This window comes from Sus scrofa, chromosome 14 (assembly GCF_054392235.1).
Source record: "Sus scrofa isolate SSC_HxYL_T2T_F1_AM1 chromosome 14, Sscrofa_HxYL_maternal_Yorkshire_Landrace_v2.0, whole genome shotgun sequence".
NCBI lineage: Eukaryota > Metazoa > Chordata > Mammalia > Artiodactyla > Suidae > Sus > Sus scrofa.
This window is the reverse complement of record NC_139396.1, coordinates 127,486,693-127,514,658: the sequence shown is the minus strand read 5'-3', so window position 1 is coordinate 127,514,658 and position 27,966 is coordinate 127,486,693. Positions and strand designations below refer to the sequence as shown.

Here is a 27,966-nt window from a genome sequence, read left to right as displayed (position 1 = left end):
ACACGGATCTAAGCCACATCTGCAACCTACGCCACAGCTTGTGGCAATGCCAGATCCTTAACTCACTGAATGAGGCCAGAGATCGAACCTGCATCCTCAAGAACACTATGTTGTGTTCTTAACCTGCTGAGCTACAACGGGAACTCCTATTTACCTAATTTTAAATATCAAAACAAGCAAATATAACTGTCTGTTCTCTGTGGTAAGCATCTTTATTTATCTAGCATGTGCTCCCATTTCTTTTTGAAAATGAAGTTCCTTTGTTTTGAGAGACTGCTCTACCTGCCAACCTTGTGATTTTAGTGGGTACTGCTAAGCAGAGTACTCTGCCTCTTCCCTCCAGATAAAGTAGGCATGCGACTCCATGAATCTATCAGAGTGTTCCAGGGACTTTTCTAATTGGAACTAAAGAAGCAAATTCTGTCATCTCTCTCATCTCTGGTGTGAGAGAGGGAGGATGTGAGCCTAGGAAATGCTGGCAGATGTACTCCAGCCTCATGAATGACATGAACCCAGAGAGAAGAAATAGAGATGCAGATGGAGAATGAGATGAACTTCTAGTTCCTGCTGCCAAATGCTTTTGAGACTCCATGTCACATCTGCTTTTTCAGCAGTTTTGTTTCGTGAACCAGTAAAGTCTCTATTTTCGTCCAGAGAAGTTCAAATTGCGTTTCTGTCACTTGCAATCAGAATCCTGAACAGTTGCCTCTCCTATCCTGATTTCTCTATTTCTGTTAATGATACTGTTCATGATAAAGCTGTGACCCCCCCACCCCACTCCCACCTCAGACTTCTTTTGTTTAGCCCTAGCCTCTGCGAGTCTCACCAATACCATGTGCTATGAATTCATCCTTCCCCAAGTCGTTAAGTTGAATGCCTAAAAACACTACTTTGGTCAGTTTGCCCCAAAACCTCCAAGAATATATACCTTATTCAAATTCTGCTCAGACCATGAAGTGACAAAGTGAAAGCTTTTACAAGATGTCATCAAATTCTTTGCTAGTTTTTTCTAATTATGGTTTCCTCTCCCTCAAATGTCCTGCCTACTTCCTGCATGAATCTCACTCTCCCTTCCAAGTCGAGTTTGAGTCCCACCTTCTTTTTGAGGCTTTCCTGAGCATCTATCCCAAGTCAAAATCATCTCTCCTCTTTCTGGACTTTTGGAATATTTTGTCTCCTTCAGGCATTTATCAGTGTAATTATATACAAATCTTCCATTATTGCTGTTTGTCTTTATGTCCTATTTCCCTGATTACACTAAGATCTCTGGATGTGAGAGAGGTGCCTTATGCATCCTCACATCCTCACGATTGTCAGGGTAGCACTACCTTGCTCACAAGTTTATTCATTCATTTAGCAGATTTTATTGAATATCTGATATGTGTCAGGAACTATTCTCAGTTCTGAGATATAACTACAAATAAAGCAGATGGGAAAATTCTACGCCTATCATCAAAAGGAACACAAATAACAAATGTTAGTGAAAATATGGAGGAAAGGGAACCCTTGTGCACTGTTGGTGGGAATGTAAATTGATGCAGCCATTATGGAAAACAGTATGGTATGGGGCTTTCTCAAAAAAAACTGAAAATAGGAATTCCCGTCATGGCGAAGTGGAAACGAATCTGAATAGGGACCATGAGGTTGCAGGTTCGATCCTTGGCCTCGCTCAGCCAGTTAAAGAGCCGGTGTGGCCATGAGCTGTGGTGTAAGTCGCAGACACGACTCAGATCCTGCATTGCTGTTGCTGTGGCTATGAAGGAAGCTGGCAGCTGTAGCTCCGACTCGATCCCTAGTCTGGGAACCTCCATATGCCCCAAGTGCGGCCCTTAAAAAAAGCAAAAACAAAAAACAAAAACAACCCTAAAATTGGAACTACCGTATAACCCAACAATTCCACTCCTGGGTATATATACAAAGAAAAGGAAAACACTAATTTGAAATGATACCTGCACCCCAGTGTCCCTAAGAGCATTATTTACAACTGCCAGAAGTTCCCATTGTGGCTCAGTGGATTAAGAACCCAACTAGTATCCATGAAGATTTGGCTTTGATCCTTGAACTTGCTCAGTGAGTTAAAGGATCCAGCATTGCTGATGCAACTCAGGATCCCATGTTGCTGTGGCTGTGGCATAGGGTTCTGATTTGACCCTTAGCCTGAGAACTTCCTTATGCTCTGGTACAGCACCCCCCCCAAAAAAAATACAATTGCCAAGATATGGAAGCAACATATATCTATAAACAGAAGAATAGACAGAGAAGATGTAACACACCCCATACACACTGTGGAATACTCAGCCATAAAAAAGAATGAAACTTTGCCATTTGCAACAATACGAATTAATTTGGAGGGCATTATACTAAGTAAAATTAGCATATTTATATGTGTAATTATTAAAATTAGCAATTATATGTAGAATCTAAAAAAAATTAAACAATTTAATATAACAAAAAAGGAGAATATTTGCAGATATAGAGAACAGAGTAGTGGTTACCAATGAGGAGAGGGAAGAGGGGAGGGACAAGAGAGGGGTAAGGATTTAAGAGATACAAACTACTATGTATAAAATAAATGAACTACAAGGATATATTGTACGTCACAGGGAATATAACCAATATTTTACAATAAGTATAAAGGGAATAAAACCTTTAAAATTTGTGAATCACTATGTTGTACACCTGAAACTTAATGTTGCACATCAACTAGACTTCAGTTTAAAAAAAAAAATTCTAGGATTTCCTTGTGGAGCAGCAAGTTAAGGATCCAGCATCATCACTATTGGGGCTCAGGTCGCTGCTGTGGCACAGGTTTAATCCCTGGGCTGGGAATTTCCTTATGCTAGGGGAATGGCACCAAAAAAAAAAGAAAAAAATTCTACTCTTGGCAAGCTTATGTTGTAATACAGTAGATATGGAAAATAAGTTGTCAAGGACAATTATATTCAAAAAATAGAATTCTGTTTATTAAGCTGTAGTGGATAATTATGTAAAACATGGATATGAATAAATATAATAAATAACTAAAACATATAGTATTGTTAAATAGCGCCAAGTGTTGTTGACAAACAGAGCAGGGATTGAATTACATGGCTGAGGGTATTACAAGTGCTCAATGAATATGTATTGATGGATTTTCTTCCCTCAGATATTTATTTAAATTGTTTTTACCAACTTTGCAAATCTGTTTGATGAGGTTGAACTTCCCTTTCCATAACACCCATGCAATCTGAAAACTATTCATTTTCAAATATTTCCTCTATTCATTTTCAAATATTTTTAAAGCTGTAATTAATCATTTCTTTGACATTTTATAAGTGTATTCTTTTTTATCTTTTTTTTTTTTTTTTCCTTTTTACAACCACAGCCATACCTTTGGCACATGGAAGCTTCTGAGCTGCAGCTGCTGGCCTATGCCACAGGCATAGCAATGCAGGATCCTAGCCTCATCTGCAACCTAAGCTGCAGCTTGCAGCAGCACTGGATCCTTAACCCACTGAGCAAGGCCAGGGATTGAACCCACATCCTCACGGACACAGGTTCTTAAGCCACCAAGCCACAGTGAGAACTCATAAATATGTTCTTAAAGTTGACCCTAAAATCTCAAAGAGCAGGGGTTGCAAACTTGAATGGTCATGGGGCTAGGCTGAGCAAAGAAACAAGGAGTGGGAGCTTTATTTTGCTGCTAGGCAGGATTCCAGGCCAAATGTTGCCAGATTTTTCAAGTGAAACCAGAAGTCTGATGTTGAAATCGGACAACTAATCACATTAAAAAATATATCGTGCAGGCCAAACAGGACAGCTCTCTCAGAGTCTGGCCTACCAGCTTCCTATTTGTAACTTTTTTTTTTGTCCTTTTAAGGCTGCACCCGCAGCATGTGGAGGTTCCCAGGCTAGGGGTTGAATCAGAGCTGTAGCCGTTGGCCTACACCACAGCCACAGCAGTGTGGCATCCGAGCTGCATGTAACGACCTACGCCACAGCTCACTGCAATGCCAGATCCTTAACCCACTGATCGAGGCCAGGGATTGAACCTGTGTCCTCATGGATACTAGTCAGATTCGTTTCTGCTGAACCATGACGGGAACTCCTCGCTATTTGTAACATTTGACCTGGGGAATATTGCCTACCCTCACCACTTCTACATTGATCATTCCTGCTTTGCAGGAACACTTGCCTGCAAAGGCTAGATTTCACCAATCTTTCTCTGCACGAATCTGGCATTAACTGTCAGTAAGTCATCTGTGGACATACTCTCTGCAATAACTTAGAGCCAGCATTTTCTATTAACACAGTTCATATTCCTAAATCCAAGTTTCCTGCTCATGGGATTGAAGAGTCAGAAGGCAGCTTATAGAAGCAGGGCTGGGTGTTGGGATTGGGATGGTGTCCTCTCTGAGCCCCTCACCCTTCTTTGGCATCTTCTTTGGCATATTTTTGCCTTCTTTCTTGAAGACTAATTAATTGTAGGTGTCTGGGTTTATATCTAGGCGTTCTATTGTGTTCCATGTATTCGTATGTCTGTTTTTGTACCAGTACCACACTGTCTTGATTACTGAATGAAATACTGTCTGAAGTCTGGGAGAGTTATAACTCCTGCTTTGTTTTGGTTTTGGCTTTGGTTTTGTTTGTTTGTTTGTTTTGTTTCATTTTTGTCCTCAGGATTGCTTTGGCAATTCTGGGTCTTTTTATGCTTCCATATGAATTTTTGGGTTATTTTTTCTACTTCTTTGAAAAATGTCTATGGTAATTTGATAGGGAATGCATTAAATCTATAGTTGCTTTGGGTAGTATGGCCATTTTAACAATATTAATTCTTCCAATCCAGAAGCAGTGCTAATACTTTTTCACATGCCATGCAAATGATTGACAAGCACTGAGATACTAGACCTGGGGAAGTGGGTTTGCAGTGGTGCCATATTCCAGATGCAAGCCAGGAAAACAGTAAGAAGAGAAACATAGACTAGAGGAAGGAGAAAAGAGTAAAGTAGTGAAGTAGCCAGGAATGGGAGGTAGTAGGGGAATTTAGACAGAGGAAGAAAGAGGTGTGTAAGAGTTATACTGGGGCAAACTTCTTAGATGCAAAAGATGCAAGATAAAGGGAGAGGATAGAGAAGCTGGGCTTGTTAGAAAGATAGGCTCAAGGACTGGGACTCAGACTAAGCATGGATAGATAAAACCATGAAAGCTGCAACCATGAAAATTGGACTCTATAGATTAAGCCATGTTAGGCTAGACTAGTGAAGGAAGCCTATTATTATAATTCTCTATTGCATGCCTTAACCCAAGACTTCCTCATTCTATAGCAAAGTTGCTGTGGAACATGCCATTATGGGATACCAGAAAGATGTATGGGGACAAGGCTATAGCTTGAAATCTCAATAGAATAAGACCCCGTAAGAGAGTGTATCATAGGTGACAAAGTAAATGTAAGGTGTTTGTCCCGGTTCTGGAGGGAAACAGATGGCATATAATCATTTGTCATGTTAAGAGATCAACAAAGGAGTATTGATAGTAGAAAGTCATTACTACTCTTAGTCCTGAAGGAGCAAGGAAAGGAATGGTGCTGGAGATTGCAGGTAGGAGAGGGGCTGAAAGTATTTCTAACTCACACACTAAACCTCAGTTTCCTAATTAAAAAAAAAAAAAAGTATTTCTTTCAAACTGTTGTAAAGATAAATCCAAGAAAAAATAATTAACATTTGAATAACACTTGGGATGTACCAGGCATTGTTTTGATCATGTTACACATGTATGCTCTTTTAAACTTCACCAAAACTCTTCATGGTGGGTTCTATTGTTATCTCCACTTTAAAAATGAGGAAAGAGAGTCATTTGACTAAAGTCACAGAACTTGTTTATTTATTTATTTATTGTCTTTTTGCCTTTTCTAGGGCTGCACCTGTGGCATATGGAGGTTCCCGGGCTAGGGGTCTAATCAGACCTGTAGCTTCTGGCCTACACCACAGCCACAGCAATGCTGGATCCCTAACCCACTGAGCAAGGCCAGGGATCGAACCTGCAACCTCATCGTTCCTAGTCGGATTTGTTAACCACTGAGCCATGACAGGAACTCCTAAAGTCACAGAACTTGGAAGTAGCAGAGCCGGTATTGGAACCTGGCTAGCCTGACTCCAGGGTCTGTCTACTTCTAAAGCATTTCACATGGTAGCACAGAGTAGGGCTCCAAAATGTCTCAGCAGTAATACTTTTGAGGATCAGGTCCCACAAGAATGCCCAGAAAAGGATGCTGGGACTTATCTATTTGGTGGAAGGAAGGTGGTTCTTTTCCAAAGTCTAGTTTAAAAATGCAACTGTGCACCTGAAACACCAAGTGAAAAACTCAAGGAGAAGAAGGGTTTAAGATGGGCCAATCAGGAGTTCTGGGGTCAATCTGATGACATTTCAGAAGCTACCCCATGATTTTTTTTCCTTAGGTCTTTTCTCATTTGGGGGTTTCTGTTTCTCAGGGACTACACCTCCATTCCCCCGGATTCTTCCCCCTCTGGAAGGGAGCAGGAAGGATCACATGGGGCCTTCCTAGGACAAACCCCTCCCCTCATGTCCTGTGCTTTAGCTCCTCTCTGAATTACCTAGATAACAGTATCTGATGCACATTTTTTTGAGTTGTTTTACGGTTGCTAAAACCCCACCAAATGAAAGCAGTAATTAACTTGATGACCCTGTGCACACAGCCCCAGACCTACTGGAGCCTGAGGATTGATCAGGTGACACTACCCTGTTACCTCACCATCAACCCATCCGAGAATTGTTCATGAGCTGATCACAAACTCTGTCACTCCCCTCCCTCACTCAGCTTTTAAAAATGCTTTCCTGAAACACATCAGGGAGTTCGGGTGCTTTGAGGACTCCTTGCTTGGTGCCCCGCACTTTCCTTCATCACAACCCGTTTCAGGGCACTGGCTTTCCTGTGAGCAGGCCAGCCGGCCCAAGTTTGGCGTGGTTAATACTTCTTCCACTTCCAACATGTTAATTTCAAATTTGGCCAGTAGGTGTCAGCATCTATCACAAAATGGATGATTGCTTAAACCATCTTTACATGTAAACTCATTTAAATTAATGTGAAACAAATTAGTTTCCTCCATTGTTAATGCTTAGAAGGCCATAATTCCATTTCCATACCACCATTTCGCTGGATACATGTACAGAAATGACATTTAGAACATTACAAAAATGTAGGGAAAGTTTGAGGAGCAACTGCCTGCTTGATGGAAAGGTTAAGAAAATAAGACCAGAGGAGTTCCCGTCGTGGTGCAGTGGTTAATGAATCCGACTAGGAACCATGAGGTTGTGGGTTCGGTCTCTGCCCTTGCTCAGTGAGTTAAGGATCCGGCGTTGCCGTGAGCTGTGGTGTAGGTTGCAGACGTGGCTCGGATCACGCGTTGCTGTGGCTCTGGCGTAGGCTGGCAGCTACAGCTCCGATTCGACCCCTAGCCTGGGAACCTCCATATGCCGCGGGAGCGGCCCAAGAAATAGCAAAAAAAAAAAAAAAAAAAAAAAAAAAAAGAAAAAAGAAAATAAGACCATTTTCATTAGTCCATCAGCAATTTAGTTACTGATGTACTCTGTGTAGTCAATGATAAAGAAGAAGCCAAGAGTCTTATAGCATAGGATCCTGAAGTATAAAATGATGTGTGTTGGCTACTGGTGCCCTTTTTGGTAGAAGTTTGCCTTGGTTCTGGTGTTTGCTCTTGGTGTTGCTGACACTCTGTCCACCTCTGTAGGCAACGCTGTCCACCAGTGCTGAATAGAAACTGGGACCGAAATGCAACTAGGAACGTGGATATAGTTTTGGGTGAAGGAAAAGAAAATAGCTTTTATTGCTTTGCCAGGCAAAGGAGGCCATAGCAAGGCTAATGACTTAAAGACTGCGCCCTCCATTGGGAAGAACTGTGGAAGTTTCATTAATGAAAAGGAGGAAAAAGGGTTTTCAGATAGGAATCAGGATCAGAGCAAACATGCATTCTTTCTTTGGGGGGATCTAAGTCATCAAAGCAAGCATCAAGAGATCTCAGCATTAGACTCCCAACTCTAGAAGGGGGCAATTGAGGCAGAATATTAACTCAGGTAGTCAGTGTAGGAGTATGGGCTTCGATGCATTCTTTGATATGGCTATTGATTAACATTTGTGGCTCAAGGGCTCCAGGGAGTAACATCCCCACAGGACTTGTTTACCATAGGGAGTGTACCTACGCCCAGATGGACATTAGATGGACATTAATCCCTAATCCCCTGTGACTCAGTTTACAAGAAGAAAGGGGCAAAGAAACCTTAAGAACTACAGGACATTTCTACCCCTAAAACCCCTATCAGATAAGGACTGATATAGGTAACTGGGCAAGGCCAATGGGAGAAAACCACATCTTTCTGGACCCCAAGTTGGTACTCCCCCATATTTAAGGGATAAAAACCTGTATAGGACAGTGGGGGGGAGTCTTCTCCCCCCTCCCAGCAGCCCTGGGAGCTATTTGCTTTCCTGTAATAAAGACTTTGCTCGCTTGCTAAAAAAAAAAAAAAAAAGAGAGAAAGAGAGATCTCTGTATAATCCTGATGGTGGTCTTCTGGGTTATTGCCTAGAATAACGGTACTTGCAAAAAGGGCGTATTGGTCAGAGATTGGAACAAACTAAGAAAGTTCCTGAAAACCATCATGGGCTAATAATCTTTAACCCACAGGCAATTGTGCTCAGGGTGTTTAGCTTACAGGTGATTGTGTATAGGGTGCAATTAAGCCAGGCAGAAGCACAGGAAAGGACTCTAAGCTGTTCAATTTTAAAGAATTCATTTCTAAAGAAGTATAAGGAATACAACTTTTCTCTTAGGTACATAATAAGATGCTTATGTGATTACGTGTATCCCTTGAGAAGGAACAAGGATCCTGCCCCCAAGGCTGTACTATTGCTTTTTTGTGTGTGTGTCTTTTGTCTTTTTAGGGCTGCACACGCGGCATGTGGTGGTTCCTAGGCTAGGGGTCTAATCGGAGCTGTAACTGCTGGCCTATGCTACAGCCACAGCAACGCCAGGTCTGATTCACATCTGCGACCTATACCACAGCTCACAGCAACGCCAGATCCTTAACCCGCTGAGTGAGGCCAGAGATCAAACCTACAACCTCATGATTCCTAGTCGGATTTGTCTCTACTGCTCCATGACTGGACCTCTTGTACTATTGCTTCTTGACTGTTCCTCCCTTGTCTTTGCATCGCCTTCCTTCCCTGATCAGCAACTGTCTGAATCTGCCCCTTGGAATTCAGGGAAGGTCATGGAGGCCAAATGAGGCCCATCTCCTAACAATAAGAAATGGGAGACACAAAACGGCTACTGTGCCAAGAGCCCCCCGGGCCCTGCTCGGTTACACTGCCTCAATCTATATGTATTTTCCATAGCATACAAGTGTGTCCTATTTTAAGAAAGCAGAGCATGTGAAAATCTGGACAGTTGAACTAATATATCCATGGAGCACCTATTTTCTGCTCCTTAATGACATCTTGGGCAGATCCCAAAGCTACCTAGTCACACTCAGATATTAAAAAGCATAGCCTACTTCAGTCCAAGAAGAAGCCTCATTTTCACATCCAACTCAGTGTTCTGTCCCTCCTCCCCAGCTTGGGTATGACCAAGGGGACTTGCTCTGGGTAAGCGCTGTGTCTACTTTAGGGGAGCAAAAGTTGCCATCCCCAAACATGTCTCTTTGACATGCATGCAAGTCATTTCCGTTGGAAAACAATCAAGGCCCAAAAGACTAAACAAATAAACAAACAGACCCTTTGATCTTCTCCCTCACTGCCTAAAGGAATTTAGGCAGAGGACCATTCCAGGGAGGGAGCTATCACCATAGATCTTTACAGCATGAACTAGGTGTGAGATATTTAGAGTATGACCTCCTACAGTGGTAAGGAGAGAGGAACCTGGCAAAGTCTGTTTGTTAAAATATTTCTGTGTAGGGGCGTTCCTGTCGTGGCGCAGTGGTTAACGAATCCAACTAGGAACCATGAGGTTGCGAGTTCGATCCCTGGCCTTGCTCAGTGGGTTAAGGATCCAGCGTTGCCGTGAGCTGTGGAGTAGGTCGCAGGTACAGCTGGGATCCCGAGTTGCTGTGGCTCTGGCATAGGCCGTTGGCTACAGCTCTGATTTGACCCCTAGCCTGGGAACCTCCATATGCCTCAGAAGAAGCCCAAGAAATGGCAAAAAGACCAAAAAAAAAAAAAAAAATTAAAATACATAAATAAATAAATAAATAAAATATTTCTGTGCATCCCACTGTCTCAGCATGGCCCAGCAAACTTTCTTTTCTTTTCTTTTTTTTTTACGGCCACACGGCATATATTCCACAAGTCATATGGAAGTTCCCAGGCTAGGGGTCGAATCGGAGCTTCAGCTGCCAGCCACAGCCACAGCCACAGCCAACTCGGGATCCCAGCTGTGTCTGTGACCTACACCACATCTCAAGGCAATGCCAGATCCTTAACCCACTGAGTGAGGCCAGGGATCGAACCTTATGGATACTAGTTGGGTTTGTTATTGCTGGGCCACAACGGGAACTCCCAAACATTCTTTTTTAATTAAATTTTTTTCAAGCAAACTTTTTTTTAACCAAACATTTGTTTTTCTATCTTCATGTTAATTCCCTTCCTCCCCTTTGAAGTCCCAAACCACTACCCCAATCATCCCCGTTTTCTTTAGCTAAAGATGCTATGGAAGATGAGGATTTCAGCCATTTTGAGGAGTTAGTGTTCCTGGGTCTCTCCCATGTATCCACAAGTTATTAAACTTTTATTGTCTTCTGTTAATCTATATCAGGGCAATTTAATTCTTAGACCAGCCCAAAGATCCTAGACTGGTAAAGGATAATTTCTTCCTCCCTGACACACTCTCACTCCTTCCTACTCTGCTTCTTCATTCTTTAGGGCTGGAGAAAGCAGAGGAGAGACTAAAGAGCGAAAACAAAAACCTCTGCAGGGAAAGAGGCCCCTGCAGATTCCCTGTACTGCTGGACATCCCATCAGCCAGGACTTGGCACATCTCGGTGCAGGGAAGGATGGGAGATGTAGTCTATTCTGAATACCCATGTACCTACCTTCCGCATAACCTTTTCTGATCATCACCCTCAGCCCTTCTGGGATGAGGTCCTCTCACCACCAGGCCGCTGCCTACTGTTGACTTAAAAACTACACACAACTTACGAGGTGAGACTTAATGTTTTATCTGGGACAAAATGAGGACTATAGCCAAGGGGGCAGCATTTCAGATAGCTCTGAAACACCACTCTGAAGAGGTAAGGGGGGAATGTCGGTACGTATGTGATTTTGGTGAAGGGGGAGGTTTATGTAAGAAAGCACACATTTTACAGAAGTTTTCTGCTAGTCTCATGAAAGTTACTGCTATTCATGAGAAGCAGACGTCCCACAAAGCCTTTCAGTGCTTTTCTAGATATGAGGAGATGCAGAAATTGGGGTCCTAAAATCGTCTCCTGAAAATATCTGTCTGAAGACCTGTTCTTCCAGTTTTCCAGAGCACAGAGTGCTTCACTCCTGATCTCCACCCTGAGCCCTTTCAGGGGGTGTTGTGGGTCAGCAGCTGCAGTAGCTCATGATTCACCCATGAAGAGGCAAGTGCCAATCTCTAGTTCACTCTGCTCATGGTACCAATGAGAAGGCTTTAGCTCTGCTAAATTTGTGGAGTCAGTTGCATCCCAGGAAATGCAAATATTCTTGCTTGAGGAGCCCTGGCATCCCTCCTCTAGGGCGATTCTACTACTCTGGGAATATTTCTACTCTTGATTTAGGCTTTAGGGCATGATGACATAAAGATAACAGGACCTCTTGTGTTCCTCCTAGGCCTGTGAATGTACTTAGCACCTATTTCCCTCAGCTTTAGGGCTTTATTGACAATCCCAAAGTCGAGGGGAATGTTCCATTCAATATCCTGTGACCCAAGGTCCCATATGCAAATATCAGATGTGAAAATTAAGACCAACCAAATGAGAAAAGCAAAGGCTCTTTAGTCAGAGCCTACTATTGGGGAGTCAACTATTGTCACTTGTATTTTGGCAGAGACTCAAAGGCAGACAGAGGAGTGGGGAAGCTTTTTTGGCGGGGGGGAAGGTTTCAGTTATGTTTTAACTGAAGCATATTGACATGAAGAAGCTGTATGCTGCCAAAAGTGGAACATTCTGTGTGACTGATTAGGCGTAGATACTTGTTTTTTCTGATTGATCCCCAATTGAAAATAGGGATAAAAATTAGGAAAACTATCTGTTATTAATCAAGTCCTGGCCATTTGGGGCTGATTATGACAGAAGTTATTGTTTAGCTTCCTGGATTGCCATTAGAGGTAGCAAACTGGCTTCTTGCAAGTGTGATTTATAGCAGGCTGACTTCTTACACTGTTAACTGCAGATAAGGGTTTGGTTTCCTGGGCAAGTTACAGCAGATTGTTCTATTTTATGTGTAATCAGGCCGTTGTCTATATATTTGGTCTCTCAGTAGCAAGGAGTAAACTGAATTTTGCTTGATCAACTATGATAGTACTTCATATTTATATCATGTTTTGCAAATTATAAAGTACATTAATGTGTGTTTCTAATACTAATTAGTATAGAAGTTCTGTAGGACATTGTTATCTTCACTGTAAAGCTGAGAAATAGGCTCAGAATGGTCAAATGATTTTCCACAATCACAAAGCTGCTAAGGAGACTGGTAGCATTGTAAGTAGATAGGGTAGGGAGTCCCCAGAAAAAGAGAACCTGGCATGGCTTTCTTTCTTTTTCTTTTTCTTTTCTTTTTTTTCTTTTTTGTTTTTTTAGAGCCGTACACACAGCATATGGAGGTTCCCAGGCTAGGCGTGAAATCGGAGCTGTTGCTGCCGGCCTACATCACAGCCACAGCAACACTAGATCCGAACCGCATCTGTGACCTATACCACAGCTCATGGCAACGCTGGATCCTTAACCCACTGAGCGAGGCCAGGGATCGAACCTGCATCCCCATGGATCCTAGTCAGGTTCGTTAACCACTGAGCCACAAAAGGAACTCTGAGGCATGGCTTTCTTGGCATAAATGAAGCCGATTTTGGCCTGAGCCATTTTGTGATCTAAGTCTGGCCTTAATGCTTAAGATTGAACAGATCTCAGTAATTAATTAATCTTAATGGAGCAGAAGAATGCAAAAGCAAATGATTACTATCAAGCAGAAGAAGTAATAATAGCAAAGATAATACATCAGTTGGAAAGACTCCCAGCTCTGTTTCAGTAGTAAAGATTAGCCTGAAGTGCTCAACCCCCAGATCAATTTCCAATCTAAGCAAGGATGATATTGACCTTTTCTAACCCTTGTGACTCCAGTCAAGTAAATCTTGGACTCTGTCGACCACCCAAGCCTCTTTATTAATGTGCATGTACCCTTAGCTTAAAACTTCCCCAATTTTGCTTTTTGGGGAGACACTAATTTTCAAAAGATCCCCAGTGTTCTCCTTACTTGCTGCATGTAATAAATCCTTCCTCCTGCTCTTTGGCTTCTCTGTGTCTTTTGGCTTGAGACTCACCAAGAGATGACTGAAAACTTTTTTTCAGGTGACAGCATGATAAACATGCATCCTGATTTTCCAAAGTCTGTCTCAGTTCTTTTGTCCTGGAGTCCCATGCAGTTAGCACTGCCTTTTACTCTCAGAAGTGCCTTGGTTTTAACAATAAATCATCTATATTATCTTACCCAGGTGGGACTTGAACATGTGACCTCTGAGTTCCAAAACCACCGCTCTGTTTGCCAGATTTTATCAATTCCAGGTTCTCTAGTCACTATCTCTCCCACCTCTAGGCCTTCCTTCACCAAGGCATGCCACTGAGCAGACTCCAGTCCAATGACTTGTTTAAACAAAAGTTGTCTTTGAAATCTGCCCTGTTGCCAAGTGGTTGATAAAGGCAATTCACAAAAAGTTTCTATGAAGAGATAATTAGCAAAATGAAAATAGAAATGTGGAAATAAGACTTGGCATTTAGTAGTTTAATGTCCCTAAAGGAGCCATCTGCCTCAGCCTGAATGTTTGTAATAAACAGGAGAGGAGGCTGTGCATTGGTGTCAATGTTTTAATATCTCACTCAGGGCAAGCTTTACTGAACTGAGGTCTCTGAACTTTAAAAGCTCACTGACTCCTTTAAAATAACAAAAATTGTGTAAATGAACTGGTTACAAACCCATTCAAGATTATTTCTCTTCAACAGTACTTGGAACTCAAAGTCAGCTAATTTTCTTCAGTTAATTAATTCCTCCTTTCTTAAACTGAGTGTCTGATTGCCTTAAGCAACCCTACAGAGAGGCCTTTTTCTCCTAGAACAAGAAGTTGGCTACATAGTTTATGTTAATGAAAACCAGCAGGTGGCAAACGACTGCTCTTTGGAATGAAGGCGTTGGGCCACTTTGAGACCATTGAGATGCAATATAGTCTGGATTTGAGAAAAAGGAAACAGTGAAGCAAGAAATAAATTGGTCACCCTGTGGTCCCTTTGTGGACCTTGGGTTCTCTTGCCCAACCAAGCTCTCTGCCAACCTCCCTTTCTGTATTCTCTCTGCTGTGATCCTTGAATTAATGAGGATCCTTTAAGTCAGTGTCAAACCAAGCCGGCTCCCAGAACTTTTCATAAATCATTCAATGCAGAAATTCTTCACAGCAGGAGACAACCTCTCTTGAGCTCAGCTTCAACTTACATCATTGTTGGAACTGCAAGAAACAATCTGGTCCATTCTCCTAATATTTGGCAGGGAAGTTCCTAAAGGTGGGGTGCCCATTCTATTGATGAGTTATCTGAATCTCTATGGAGGAGATGAGTAGCAGGGTTAGGACCAGCATCCCAGTCCCCTAGGGTCATGTTCATTCCACTGCATCCCTTTGCCACCAGCCAGAAGCTGTAGACCTGGGCCCATCTTCAGCTTGCAAATGGAGTTATGTTCTGAAATCTCATTTGTGTGTCCCTTGTTTGGGCCTTGGGACACATTTTCTCCTGGAAACATTGCTTGTTTACATGCTGATTAGGTTCCGAGGCTAGTTAAAAACTTATTTTAGGAGTTCCCATTGTGGCTCAGTGGTTAATGAATCTGACTAGGAACCATGAGGTTGCGGGTTTGATCCCCGGCCTCATTCAGTGGGTTAAGGATCCGGCATTGTCGTGAGCTGTGTTGTGGGTTGCAGATGTGGCTCGGATCATGTGTTGCTGTGGCTCTGGTGTAGGCTGGCGGCTACAGCTCCGATTTGACCCCTAGCCTGGGAACCTCCATATGCTGCAGGAGTGGCCCCACAAAAGGCAAAAAGACAAAACAAAAACAAAAACAAAAACTTATTTTAACCCATGTCACTGTTGCAATTGTAGGAGAGCAAAATTTGCCACCTGGACTGTGTCTCTTTAGAATAAGAATTATTTTTAGGCTGGTAATTTTTTTTTTTTTTTTTTTTTTTTGTCTTTTTCTAGGGCCGCACCCACGGCATATGGAGGTTCCCAGGCTAGGGGTCTAATTGCAGCTGTAGCCACCGGCCTTCACCAGAGCCACATCTGTGACCTACACCACAGCTCACAGCAATGTGGATCCTTAACCCACTGAATGAGGCCAGGGATCGAACCTGCAACCTCATGGTTCCTAGTCAGATTCGTTAACCACTGAGCCACGACAGGAACGCCTAGGCTGGTAATTTTTAAGTTACAAAAGCCTCAGACAGTCTTTTGTCTTACCTCCCCCTTAACTGCCTAAATTAACTTAGATAAAGGGCCTGGTCCAGGAAGAGCATTATCACTAGAAATGACTGGAAAGAATATGGGCTAGATGTGTTAGATGACACTTGGAGATGCTGGGGAACAATCCTTCCTGTGTCACTTGGTCTCTTGCATGGCAGAGCAAACATTTGTTTGCCAAACATTTGTTTTTCCAGCTCTATGTTAATTCCCTTTCTCCCCTTTGAAGTCCCAAACTCTTACCCACTTCTCTCTCTCTCTCAGATGGTGTCAATCGAAAACTAATACAGGAGGCTGCAAATAAGAAAAGAGTTTATTTGAGGAATTGAGGACTGCCATTCAGGAGACACAGATTTGGGTAATCCTCTAAGTATTACCAAGCCCAAACTCATACTGCTCGCCACCTGACAGGCCAATCAATGGAGAGACAAAGGGTTGGGGCAGGAAATAGCAACTTTTCCAGGAAAGCCAGCAGACTGAGAAGATGGCATACTAACGTCCTAAAGAACTGTCTTGCCCAGGTTTGAATGTTAGTTTCTTTTATGGAACAAAGAGAGGGAGGTGAGGAGGTAAAGTAAAAAGGAGAGAAGTTGCTGCAAATGTTTCTTGGTAGGAACCAGACTCTGGAGGGAAATGTGTTATTTTCCTGCAGCTGTTCACCGGGCAGGATGTTTCCAGTGAACTAAACAAAGGGTTTTTTTTTGTTTTGTTTTGCTTTTTAGGGCTGCACCTGCAGCATATGGAGGTTCCCAGGCTAGGGGTTGAATTGGAGCTGTTGCTGCCGGCCTACGCCAGAGCCACAGCAACGCAGGATCCGAGCGGTGTCTGCGATTTACACCATGGTTCACAGCAACACCGGATCCATAACCTACTGAGCAAGGCCAGGGATCGAATCTGTGTCCTCATGGATGCTAGTCAGATTCCTTAACCTCTGATCCATGACGTGAACTAGACAAAGGTATTTTAAAACTCAGTTATGTGAGACACGGTTCCTGGAGATGGGCCATTATGCATACTTTAAGCCATAGGCAACACCTCTGTAGGGATTAATTTGTAGCAAAAGGAATAGAATACAAAGTTAAAGAAACAGATCCAATATGGAGTCAGAATTACAAAAAGAGTATTCTGGGGAAGAGAATAAGCAAGGGGCTATAAAGCCACAAGGCTGTTAAAAGTTGCCTGGTGAGAATTGTGATTGCCTCTGACACAAAACAGAAGATATTTGTCCTTAATGAATCACAAATTATTGAAGGGTAGGAGTCTGATAAATATATAGACTCTCACAAGTTATTTTAGGGTAAGGGTCTGATAAGTAGCTTGAGTTTCTGGCAGGTATTCTGTGTACTTTCATTAGGACTGTAAGCCCTGACAAGGTTAAATTCCACCCAGGCTGAGATGCATGCATAGGTCACACTTCCTCAGTTGCCTCCTGGCTCCACTTTAGAGGGCTCTTTCAGCGATACCAAATCCTTTTTGATTTTCCCTTCACTATGGTATAGAGGCCTTAATTACCTAATGCGTGGGGCCTCCATAACATGCATAATGAGATTTGACTTTCTCCTATTATTCTGCTTCATGTCAATTTTAGACCAGCCAGAAGAACCTAGGAAGTGGGGAAGGAAAGCAGGGGAAAGTGGGCAGGATAAGCAGGCTGAGGATTGACTAATTGATGAATTTTGGTGGGCTCTGGATATAGGAGTGCTCTCTTTCTAGTACTGGCCCTGGGGGGCTATTAGGGCAGAGGAAGAGTGGCCGTGAGTGTGAGAGCCTGATAGAAGAGGCTGGAGGGAGGTGGGCCCTGGATGGGGTAGTTTGCACATGAAAAGTACTAATCCCAGCAAGTCTTCCTATCTCTAGGAATTGGCTAGCCCTTGGAGGAGCAGTCATTTGGGGTCTGCAAGGCCCCAAGATGTCAAAGCATTGGAAAATGAAGGAAATTAAAAAGCATGATGAACACAAGTCCTCCCTGCTATAGCAGGAGTGTGAAAGCTGCATTGACTTCCTTTTTAGTTAAAATGAGATGCCCCCACCCCTACTCACCATCTCCCTGCCTGGTTCTTAGATAATTCAAGAAAGGAGATACTATGCTTATTCCTGGTAAGGCAGATGGGCCCTCAAGCAAATAATTAGAAAAGCGGCAGAGATGTGGCCCTGCTTGATCTCTGAATTTGTGGAGCGAGTTACAGTGTGAGAACTCAGTTGATTAGGCTCAAATATACAGAAGGAATTTTAAAGAACTTCCATTTCAAAACGTCTCTGCAACTCTCATTATCTTAATAAAATGAAAGCAAAAGGAAAATGGATGAATATTTAAATCAATTTAAAATGTGTTAGGAGGAGTTCCCATCGTGGCACAGCAGAAACGAATCTGACTAGGATCCATGAGAATGAGGGTTTGATCCCTGGTCTCACTCAGTGGGTTAAAGATCTATCCTTGCCATGAGCTGTGGTGTAGGTTGCAGTGCAGCAAGGATCTGGTATGACTGTGGTGTAGGCTGGCTGCTGCAGCTCCAATTTGACCCCTAGCCTGGGAACCTCCATAGGCTGAAGGTGTGGCTCTAAACAGAAAAAAATAAAGATGAAATGTATTAACCCGGGCTGATACATGGTGCTTTAGATAATTCTTGTCAGGTTGGAGAAGCAGTGCAGAACTGCATATCTGAATGGAGAGCCATGAAGTGCTGTTTTCAGACAGCATTTGGGACATGTTTGTAGGATATGTTTGGTAGTTGATAGTGGCTGAGTAGGGTTAGATATGGCCAAACCCTTCAAAATCTTCCAGAAAAATACTGTTGATAACAAAACACATAGTGACAGCAAGTTGTACGTTATTTAGAACATCTATCAGGTTAATCAGCACAGGAAACCTTCAAGATCAAGGCCTGTTAGAACTGGGCTGGAGAGAATTAAAACAAATAGTAATCCCACCAAACTATTTAGTAGAGCTTACTAAACTTTACATACATAATTTTTTTAATCCTCAGCCAGTTCTAGGAAGTGGTTATGATGGATGATCTCCTTTCATAGATGAGGAAATTGAGACTTAAAAGTATGAAAGACAAAATGCAGTGGACAATCAAAGAGCTAGTTTTATTCTGGTTACTGCAGTAGAGAGAAGGTTCATTAGCATGGATGGTCTTAATAAAAGGGAAGGGGCCTGCAATTTTATTGAAGCAGATAAATACAGGAATGAATCTAGAGAATCCTGGACAGGGTAGAGATAGGTCTTGGAATCTTCAAGGTCAGATTTGTCCTTTTCAAGATTAACTGCTTCCTGGAAGACAAAAATGTGGAGAGATTTTAGAGCACAGAGGGTGGGAGGACTTTTTAACCCTTCTTGTTTTCTCTGGGCTCAGGTAAAATTCAGTGCTCTTGAAGGTTGAGAAGCACATTCAAAGGCAATCATCAAGTTAGTGGCTCAGCTGGATTCAGACCCAGTCTGACCAGCGCAATCTGTTCTCAATTTGTGTGGCCAGAACATCAGTTTTTATTAAAGAGAGAGAGATTGAGTGGCATTTAGCCAGGAAAAGCCAGGTCAGGAAAGACCAGAGAGTTAAGAAGCAGACCCAGTTCTCATGAGCCTGGATGTTCTAATTAAATCGCTCTAGCATCATTCTTTGAGGAATCCAACAAACAGGGGTTCAGGATGGGAGTCCTGGTTTGGGGAAAAAAGTCCCAAACTCCCTATAGGCTAGAAGAATAACCAGGACTTGTCGGAGACTCCGAGGCAGAGGCTGTCTCCATTCTTTCACCTTAGGTACCCCTCTGGGCTTGTGCAGACAGCTGGGCAGATATGTGGGGGGCCAGAGAAAGGCCGGTTCCTCTTCTGAGGAGTTCTTCAGGTGATCCTGGCAGCTAACTGGCAGAGCGGCGATGCCGCTTCACCTTAATTAGCCATCATTCTCATGCACTCATTAAGCAGGTTCAAGGAACTTTATCACTTTGTTAACTGAAGGGTAAAATGAAAATGAGTTTTTTTACACTTGTGCAGCTTAACAATTAAAAGGCAGGGAGGTAGTTCTGTGCTTTGTAACTTGTAGGGCCTCAGATAACTTTCCCTAGGACTGCTAATGCCAACATCCTCTCATTAAATACATACTGATTGAGCACCTACAATGTGCTAGCACTGATACAGGCTATTCAATGAAAAGAACAGAAAATATCCTTACTTTCCTAAAGTTTACAAGCTAGTGAACTAAGGAGATAATGAACACAATAAATAAGTAAATTAAGGAGAATGATAAAACATGATATGTGCTTCAGAGCAAGGTAAAGGGATTTGGAATTGCTGGGGGCAGTGTTTGCATTTTAGATAGGATGGTTGAGAAGTTGCTATGTGAGCCTTGTAGATATAGGGGGAAGGGTGCTTTGGACAGAGAGAGGAACCAGTGCAAAGGCCCTGAGGTGCAAATGTGTATGGTATGTTCAAGGAACAGCAAAAAGGTCTGGTTGGAGCAAAGAAAGGAAGGGTGGAATAAAATTCATGCTTTATGGCAAGATAAGAAAAAATTAAACATAAAACATTTTTCTCTACCTTTTGGCCACCTCTCTCCCCTCCGATGTGCATCATGTATCTGCATTAAGCATCGACCAAATCGCCCCATCAAAGAGCAACATTTTCCTAGCACAAATAAGATAACTCCTTAAAAGATAACATTCCTTCTTGATCTTGTAAGGGGTCACTTTGTACTTATACGTCTGGGTCGTGCAAACTATCTAGGTCATTTAATGCACAGCCCTTTGTCTCAAAAACTTGTATAGCTATGCTTTGATCTCTGATGGGTGGAACAGTTCTTAGAGCTTTCCCCCTTTTTTTTTTTTTTTTTTCTGGTCTTTTGTCTTTTTGCTTTTTGTTTGTTTTTTCTAGGGCCGCACCTGTGGCAAATGGAGGTTCCCAGGCTAGGGGTCAAATCAGAGCTGTAGCTGCCAGCCTACACCACAGCCACAGCAATGCAGGATCCAAGCCTTGTCTGCGACCTACACCGCAGCTCACAGCAACACCAGATTCTTAACCCACTGATCGAGGCCAGGGATCAAATCCTTGTCCTAATGGATACTAGTTGAGTTTATTAACCCCTGAGCCATGATGGGAATTCCCCTTAGAGCTTTCTGAGAGGCTTTTCTTGGGTTATAATCTTCAATTTGGCTCGATTAAAATTTTCCATTTCTTCTTAAGTTGACTGATTAATTTTTGGTCGAGAGAAGGAAGAATATGAAAGGAAAGGTCAGAGAAGTTATGAGGACCAGATGGTAGGGACTTAAAAGGCTTTAAAAGGGCTTTTCCTTTTATTATGAATAAAACAGAAACTAGAACATTTGTTATCACCCTGTTGCTATGACTACTGCTGTTCTTATTTGCCTATTCTTGGAGGAAGAGGTTTGGGTCCTTTTAGAGGCACAAGGGATCCAGGACACCAACTGGGAATAAGAATGTGGGAGTTCCCATTGTGACTCAGTGGGTTAAGGACTTGATGTTGTGTCCATGAGGATGCAGGTTTGATCCCTGGCCTTGCTCAGTGAGTTAAGGACCTGGCGTTGCCACAAGCAGTGGTGTAGATTGCAGATGTGGCTTGGATCTGGTGTTGCCATAGCTGTGGCATAGGTCTGTGGCCCCAGCTCCAATTCGACCCTTGGCCTGGGAACTTCCATATGCTGTGGGTACAGGTATAAGAAGATGAAAAAAGGGAAAAAGGAAACAAGAATATAAAAGGATAGATATCAATGTGATGTTACAATTGAGGGAAAAAATTGAAGAGGTCGGAATTATTGGACTTGGTTCAACTATCTCCACCTTTGCGAAGTCTCTTTGACTCATCCACCCATGAGAGCGGGGCAGGGGACCTTTTCTTTGGGTTCCCATAGCATGGTGGGCTTGCCCCATCATAGTATCCACCCATCCTGTTGTACTTGTCTGTCTGTGAACCTTCTCTTATAAACTGGGATCTTGAGATCAGGTTCCCTATCTTATTTATTGTCTTTTTTTTCTCCATGGTGTCAAATTCAGTTCTGGTGTATGATACCAGTGAATGATTAATGAATGAATGCTCCCTATGAATTATTGAGTGCCCACTATGTGTTGGGCACTACCTATGCATTTATATGCATCTCCCCATTTAATGCTCCTAGTAATTCTCAGAAATAAAGACTATTACTATCCTACTTTACTGTTGAATAAATGGAGGCTCAGAGAAATAACTTCTCCAAACCTAGTAAGTGAAGAAGCCATGACTTCAACCTAGGCAGGTGAGCCTCAGAGCCTGTGCTATTAACTGTTACCAAATGGACAGATAAGTGGACGAGTGAGTGGAAGGATGAGTGGGTGGTTGGATGGATGGATGGATGGATGGATCAATGGATGGATGGATGGATGGAACATGTCAGAATTATGATGCAAAGTTTGAATTAGTGTCCTAGAAGTTAGCAAAGATAAAGGACATATTAAAATGTATCTTTACTCATTAATAATTTGATAGCGAACCCCAGGAGGCTAAAGTTGTCTGTCTGCTGTTGATAGGATAAAGGAGGAGGAATGTGGAATGGGCAAAAAAGGTAATAATGCACCTAGATTATTACCAGATGCATTAACATCCCTCCCTTTTGCTCTGGGCTCACTAGAAAGCTCATTTCCAGACTCTGGAACCGTCAGGATTTATGGCCGAAACTATTGGGGTGTTAGGTGGGGAATGAGAGATGGCCAGAAAGGTTTCTCAGAGGAGGTGAAGTTTTACTTTTTTAGGGCTTTTTAGATATAATAATCTACAGGGATCTGCACCAATCATAAGAGTTATAGTTCAGTGGGTATTGGCAGAGAAGGTGAAATTTTGAGTGAGCCTTCGTAGAACAAACTGGAGGCTAAGGGTCAGGAGTACAGAACATGTGCAGAGGCACAGAGAGCTACGAGAGCATTCAGTTCCTTGTGGCAGTAGTTTGCGCCAAGAATAACATGCTGTTTGGGGATGACCAATAGATAGATAAGGCTGGAGGAAAGTCCACAGATGTACATGCCAGAGCTAGAAACTAGCTTACAGTGCAGTTTTATTGCTATTGTTGGGACCCAGGGTCAGCCACCCTCAAATGTGACTCAGTGGCGTTTTGATTATTCTGAAGCAATAATTAAGATTATTCTTAAGCAACCAATTAAGGTTATGGCCAATGCAAGTGGAACACTCTGCCTGACCCCCTCTCTGTTGCCTTAAAAGCAGGAAATAAATCTCTTACATGAAAGATATACTCCCTGCATCTGGATATAGAAAAACACCCTTATCACCAAAGACAGGGAATCCGCGGCCAAAAATCCTGTACAAACAAACCTTGTTACTTTAATTTACTACCACAAACCCAAACTCTGTTTATGTTCTTCATAGTTGGGCACCCCAAATTCATGTTTCTTTGTTCTGTCAATTCCTCACAAATTTGTTTCTTTGTTTAAAAACCATAAAATCTGGAGTTCCCGTCATGGCGCAGTGGTTAATGAATCTGACTGGGAAACCATGAGGTTGCAGATTCGATCCCTGGCCTTGCTCAGTGAGTTGAGGATCCGGTATTGCCGTGAGCTGTGGTGTAGGTTGCAGACGAGGCTCGGATCCCGCGTTGCTGTGGCCCTGGCATAGGCTAGTTCTAGGGCTCTGATTAGACCCCTAGCCTGGGAATCTCCATATGCCGTGAGAGCGGCCCTAGAAAAGGCAAAAAGACAAAAATAAATAAATAAATAAAAATAATAAAATAAAATAAAAACTATAAAATCTGCTTGCTTTGGCCACTTCTTAGGTCCCATTTCTATGAGACAATGCACAGGATTAAAATTTGTCTCTTTTTCTCCCGTCAATCTGACTTGAGTCAATTTTATTATTAGTCTAGCCATAAGAACTTTTTTTTTTGAGATTGAATTATTCAAACTCATTTCTTTTTTTAAAAATTTTATTTTTTTCCATTATAGCTGGTTTACAGTGTTCTGTCAATTTTCTACTGTACAGCAAGGTGACCCAGTCACACATACATATATACATTCTTTTTTCTCACATTATCATGCTCCATAATAAGATATAGTTATAACTAGATATAGTTCCCAGTGCTATACAGCAGGATCTCATTGCTTATCCATTCCAAAGGCAATAGTTTGCATCTATTAACTCCAAATTCCCAGTCCATCCCATTCTTTCCCCTTCCCCCTTGGCAACCACAAGTCTGTTCTCTAAATCCATGAGTTTTTTCCTATGGAAAGGTTCATTTGTGCCATATATTAGATTCCAGATATAAGTGATATCATATGGCATTTGTCTTTCTCTTCCTGACTTACCTCACTTAGTATGAGAGTCTTTAGTTCCATCCATATTACTGCAAATGACATTATTTTGTCCTTTTTATGGCTAAGTAGCATTCTATGGTGTATATATACCATATCTTCTTAATCCATTCATCCGTTGATGGCCAGTTATGCTGTTTACATGTCTTGGCTATTGTGAATAGTGCTGCAATGAACATGTGGGTGCATGTGTCTTTTTCAAGGAAAGTTTTGTCTGGATCTATGCCCAAGAGTGGACTTGCTGGGTCATATGGAAGTTCTATGTATAGTTTTCTAAGGTATATCCATACTGTTTTCCATAGTGATTGTACCAGCTTGCATTCCCACCAGCAGTGCAAGAGGGTTCCCTTTTCTCCACACCCTCTCCCAGCATTTGTTATTTGTGGACTTATTAATGATGGCCATTCTGACGGGTATGAGGTGGTACCTCATTGCAGTTTTGATTTGCATTTCTCTAATAATCAGTGATGTTGAGCATTTTTTCATGTGCTTATTGGCCATCTCTATATCTTCTTTGGAAGTCATAAGAACTTGAATGAGGAGTTCCCTTTGTGGCTCAGCGGTTAATGAACCTGACTACTGTCCATGAGGATGCGGGTTTGATCCCCGTCCTCACTCAGTGGATTAAGGATCTGGCATTGCTGTGAGCTATGGTGTAGGTCGCTCTGATCCTGTGTTGCTGTGGCTGTGGCATAGGCCAGCAGCTGTAGCTCTGATTTGACCCTTAGCCTAGGAACTTCCATATGCTGTGGATGAGGTCCTAAAAAGAATTTGAATGATTGAGGTGCAAATTTCTCCCTCCCAACACTATTTTTATGTAGAAAACCTTAAATCCCAATAGTAAGACCTCTGTTTTCTGCTCTCTCTTTTGAATTCCTTGATTCCTTCCATTTCATTCTACTCCACATCCACATAGCTGCAGGTGATGTTGCTTACCTTAAGGCAAGCTTCTGCATTAACCTCTACATATCTAGTGAGCTTCCCAGACAATTTATTTTTTCCCCTTTTTTCTTTTATGGCCACCCTGAGGCATACCGAGTTCCCAGGCCAGGGATCAGATCCGAGCTGCAGTTACAACATGCCCCTCAGCTGCAGCAACTCTAGATCCTTAACCCACTGCATCCCAGCATTCCACAGACACCGCCTCCATTTCCTGTTGCACCACAGAAGGAACTCTCCCAGCCAATTGTTGACAGTGCAGAATCATTTATTCTTGAGGATATAAATATGTACAGCAACTGATTAGAGCTTTTGTTTTTTTCGGGTTTTTATTTATTTATTTATTTATTTGGTCTTTTTAAGGGCCGAATCTGCAGCATATAGAGGTTCCCAGGCTAGGGGTCAAATTGGAGCTGCAGCCACTGGCCTACACCAAAGCCACAGCAAAGCCAGATCTGAGCCTCACCTGCAATCTACACCACAGCTCATGGCAACGCCAGATACTTAACCCACTGAGGGAGGCCGGGGATCAAACCTGCGTCCTCATGGATACTAGTCAGATTCCTTCCCGCTGAGCCACAAGGGTAACTCAGGAGATTGCTTTTTGTAGTGAATGAGGACATCATTCAAGAGTTAGGAGAAGGGGCACAACTTCTGTATTGTAACTACATCAGCTCCCAAGTGGAAGCATCATCCCAAACACAATGAGAGCTGGGAAACCAACTGACCATAGTTCAGTTACTCGGTACATCTGAGTCCTTTCTGTGTGCTTGGCGTGCCCCTATTTCTTTCTCATCTTTGCTCAAATGGCATCTCTCCTTGAGGCCTGTGCTATTTAAAATCTCCTTCTCCCCATGCACAGATTTCCTATGCACCCTTCTTGGTGTAGATTTCTCCTTAGCTGAGCTAGCAAGAGTACACATTTTATTTATTTATTTTATTTATTGTCTGTCTTCACCACTAAAATACAAGCTCCCAGAAGGCAGATGTCTTTGTTTACTGTTATTTCGGCAGCATCTAGATCATAGCACACCCTTAAAAAAAAATTTGTTGAATCAATGATTTGTGTTAAGTTATGTAAGGAACATAGAGGCTCTGAAATTGCAGCATGTTATCAAGTAATGGACATAAACCCATAACTCAAGTAACCTTAGAAGAAAAGGAATGAAAAATAAATGAACAAGGCAATGTTTCAACGTCAGTAATAGAAACCTGAATAGCCTGCTTTAAGCTAATCATCTTACACATTTGACAACCTTAACCAAATTCCTGAACATTTCTTTAAAAGGCACAGATAATTTAGCTGCCTCCTTCTTAAAAGCAGGGCATAATTATAGGTACACAGACTTTGGTCTTTTTGTCTTTTTAGGACTGCACCCGCGGCATATGGGGGTTCCCAGGCTAGGGGTTAAATCAGAGCTATAGCTGCCGGTCTATGCCACAGCCAAAGCCACATGGGATTGGAGCCACATCTGCAGCTTACACCAGAGCTCAAGGCAACACGGGATCCTTAACCCGCTGAGCAAGGGCTAGGGATTGAATCTAAGTCCTCATGGATGCTAGTTGGGTTCATTAACCACCGAGCCACGACGGGCTCTCCACAGATAACTAAAATTTTGAACATTATAATTTTATATGTTAGGAAGTGGTGTGCAGCTTCATTGACGCATAGGAGCTTTTAACGTCCTATTTTCCAGGTCTCTTATCCTTGATTGAACTTGGATTTCTTAGTGATTAATTGAATTTGATTTCTTCTCCATGTAAATTTTAACAAAATACTTCATTGAACATGCAGATTGTGGCAAATTTTATTTTGTTTTAAAAATGAGTTTTTATTCATTAGACATTTAAATCTATTTTTCTGAGATAAACTTTGAGATACATGCATCTGTCTAAAGATTTTTTCTTGCTAAAGGCTTTAAAATATAATATTCATGAATAATTATTACCTGTCACCTTTTGAATTTATGTTGGCTATAGACTGACTTGCTGATTTTCTCCTCAATGTCAAATTGTAAAACCCTGTGCAACAATTTGGTAAAGACTTTGCAAATGCTCAACTTCGGTCTTTTTCTCCACAGAACTTGTCAGTGGCTTTTCAGATATAGTTCAGAATTCACAAAATGGTCCCCATGGAATCCAAGAAACAGTGCAAACTATGGGCCCCTGCAGCATAGATGCTTCTCTCATCATAGCATTTGTGCTTATGTTTCTATTATGGGTTAACAAATGTTCATGATGTTCAAGGAAAAAAAAAAGTGAGTTCACTCATTCATTCAACAACCATTTTATGCAGTATTTAGGAATGCTGGGCATAAATCCAGGTGAGGGATTACTGCTGTGCACATCTGTATCAATCTATGTAACAAAACTGACATAGAGCCAGTTCTCATGGAATTTAATTCTTGTGAAGGCAAAGATAGCAGACAGGTAAACAAGCAAATGAATGACATAATTTTAAATATATGAGTAGTACTCTAAACAAAATGAAACAATGTAATGTGATGGAAAGTAGAGAAGGAGCAACTTTAGAGTAGGTTCTTAGGGAGGGCTTCTCTGAAGAGGTGACATGAGCTAACACTTGTATGACAATAAAATTGGTCTAGAAAGATAGGCTGAGAAGAGGAACTGTACTCTCAGCATTCCACAGCTGGAAAATTGCTCTCAGTTATCCAATCTTATTCTTCACTTTTCCCCACATGCACCTGCTGCTCTAGCCAAGTGTGTGCTGTGCATGACAAACTTCACTCACCCCCAACCCCCACCCCAAGGAGGTAACATATTCTTTCTCGGCCCCAAATCATGTTTCTTAAAACCGAGATGTGTAGATGCCTCTTCCTCTCAAATCCTATTGTTTAAGTGATAAAAGGGGAGGGGAAATTTTTTTTAAAAGATATTCCTTGGTGTCTGGGGAAGACCACTTACCCATTCCATGCACCTTCATCCTGTAAGGAAGAGAGTAGCCTGTTGAGTGAGGGGGACTTGGCCAA

The 27,966-nt window shown here is 42.2% G+C and overlaps 1 protein-coding gene across 10 annotated transcripts in view; it reads left to right on the top strand.

Moving 5' to 3' along the window:
• LOC106506098 (uncharacterized) overlaps positions 1-27,966 on the top strand; it is a 206,884-nt gene that overhangs the window by 114,163 nt on the left and 64,755 nt on the right. For 5 of the 10 annotated variants that reach the window (XR_014826689.1, XR_014826690.1, XR_014826692.1 and 2 more), the window contains one exon: positions 10,925-11,203. The exons of the other annotated variants lie outside the window; for them this stretch is intronic. The gene's annotated coding sequence lies outside the window, so the exon portion shown is untranslated. The remainder of the gene's footprint in view (positions 1-10,924; positions 11,204-27,966) is intronic. 10 annotated transcript variants of the gene reach the window in all.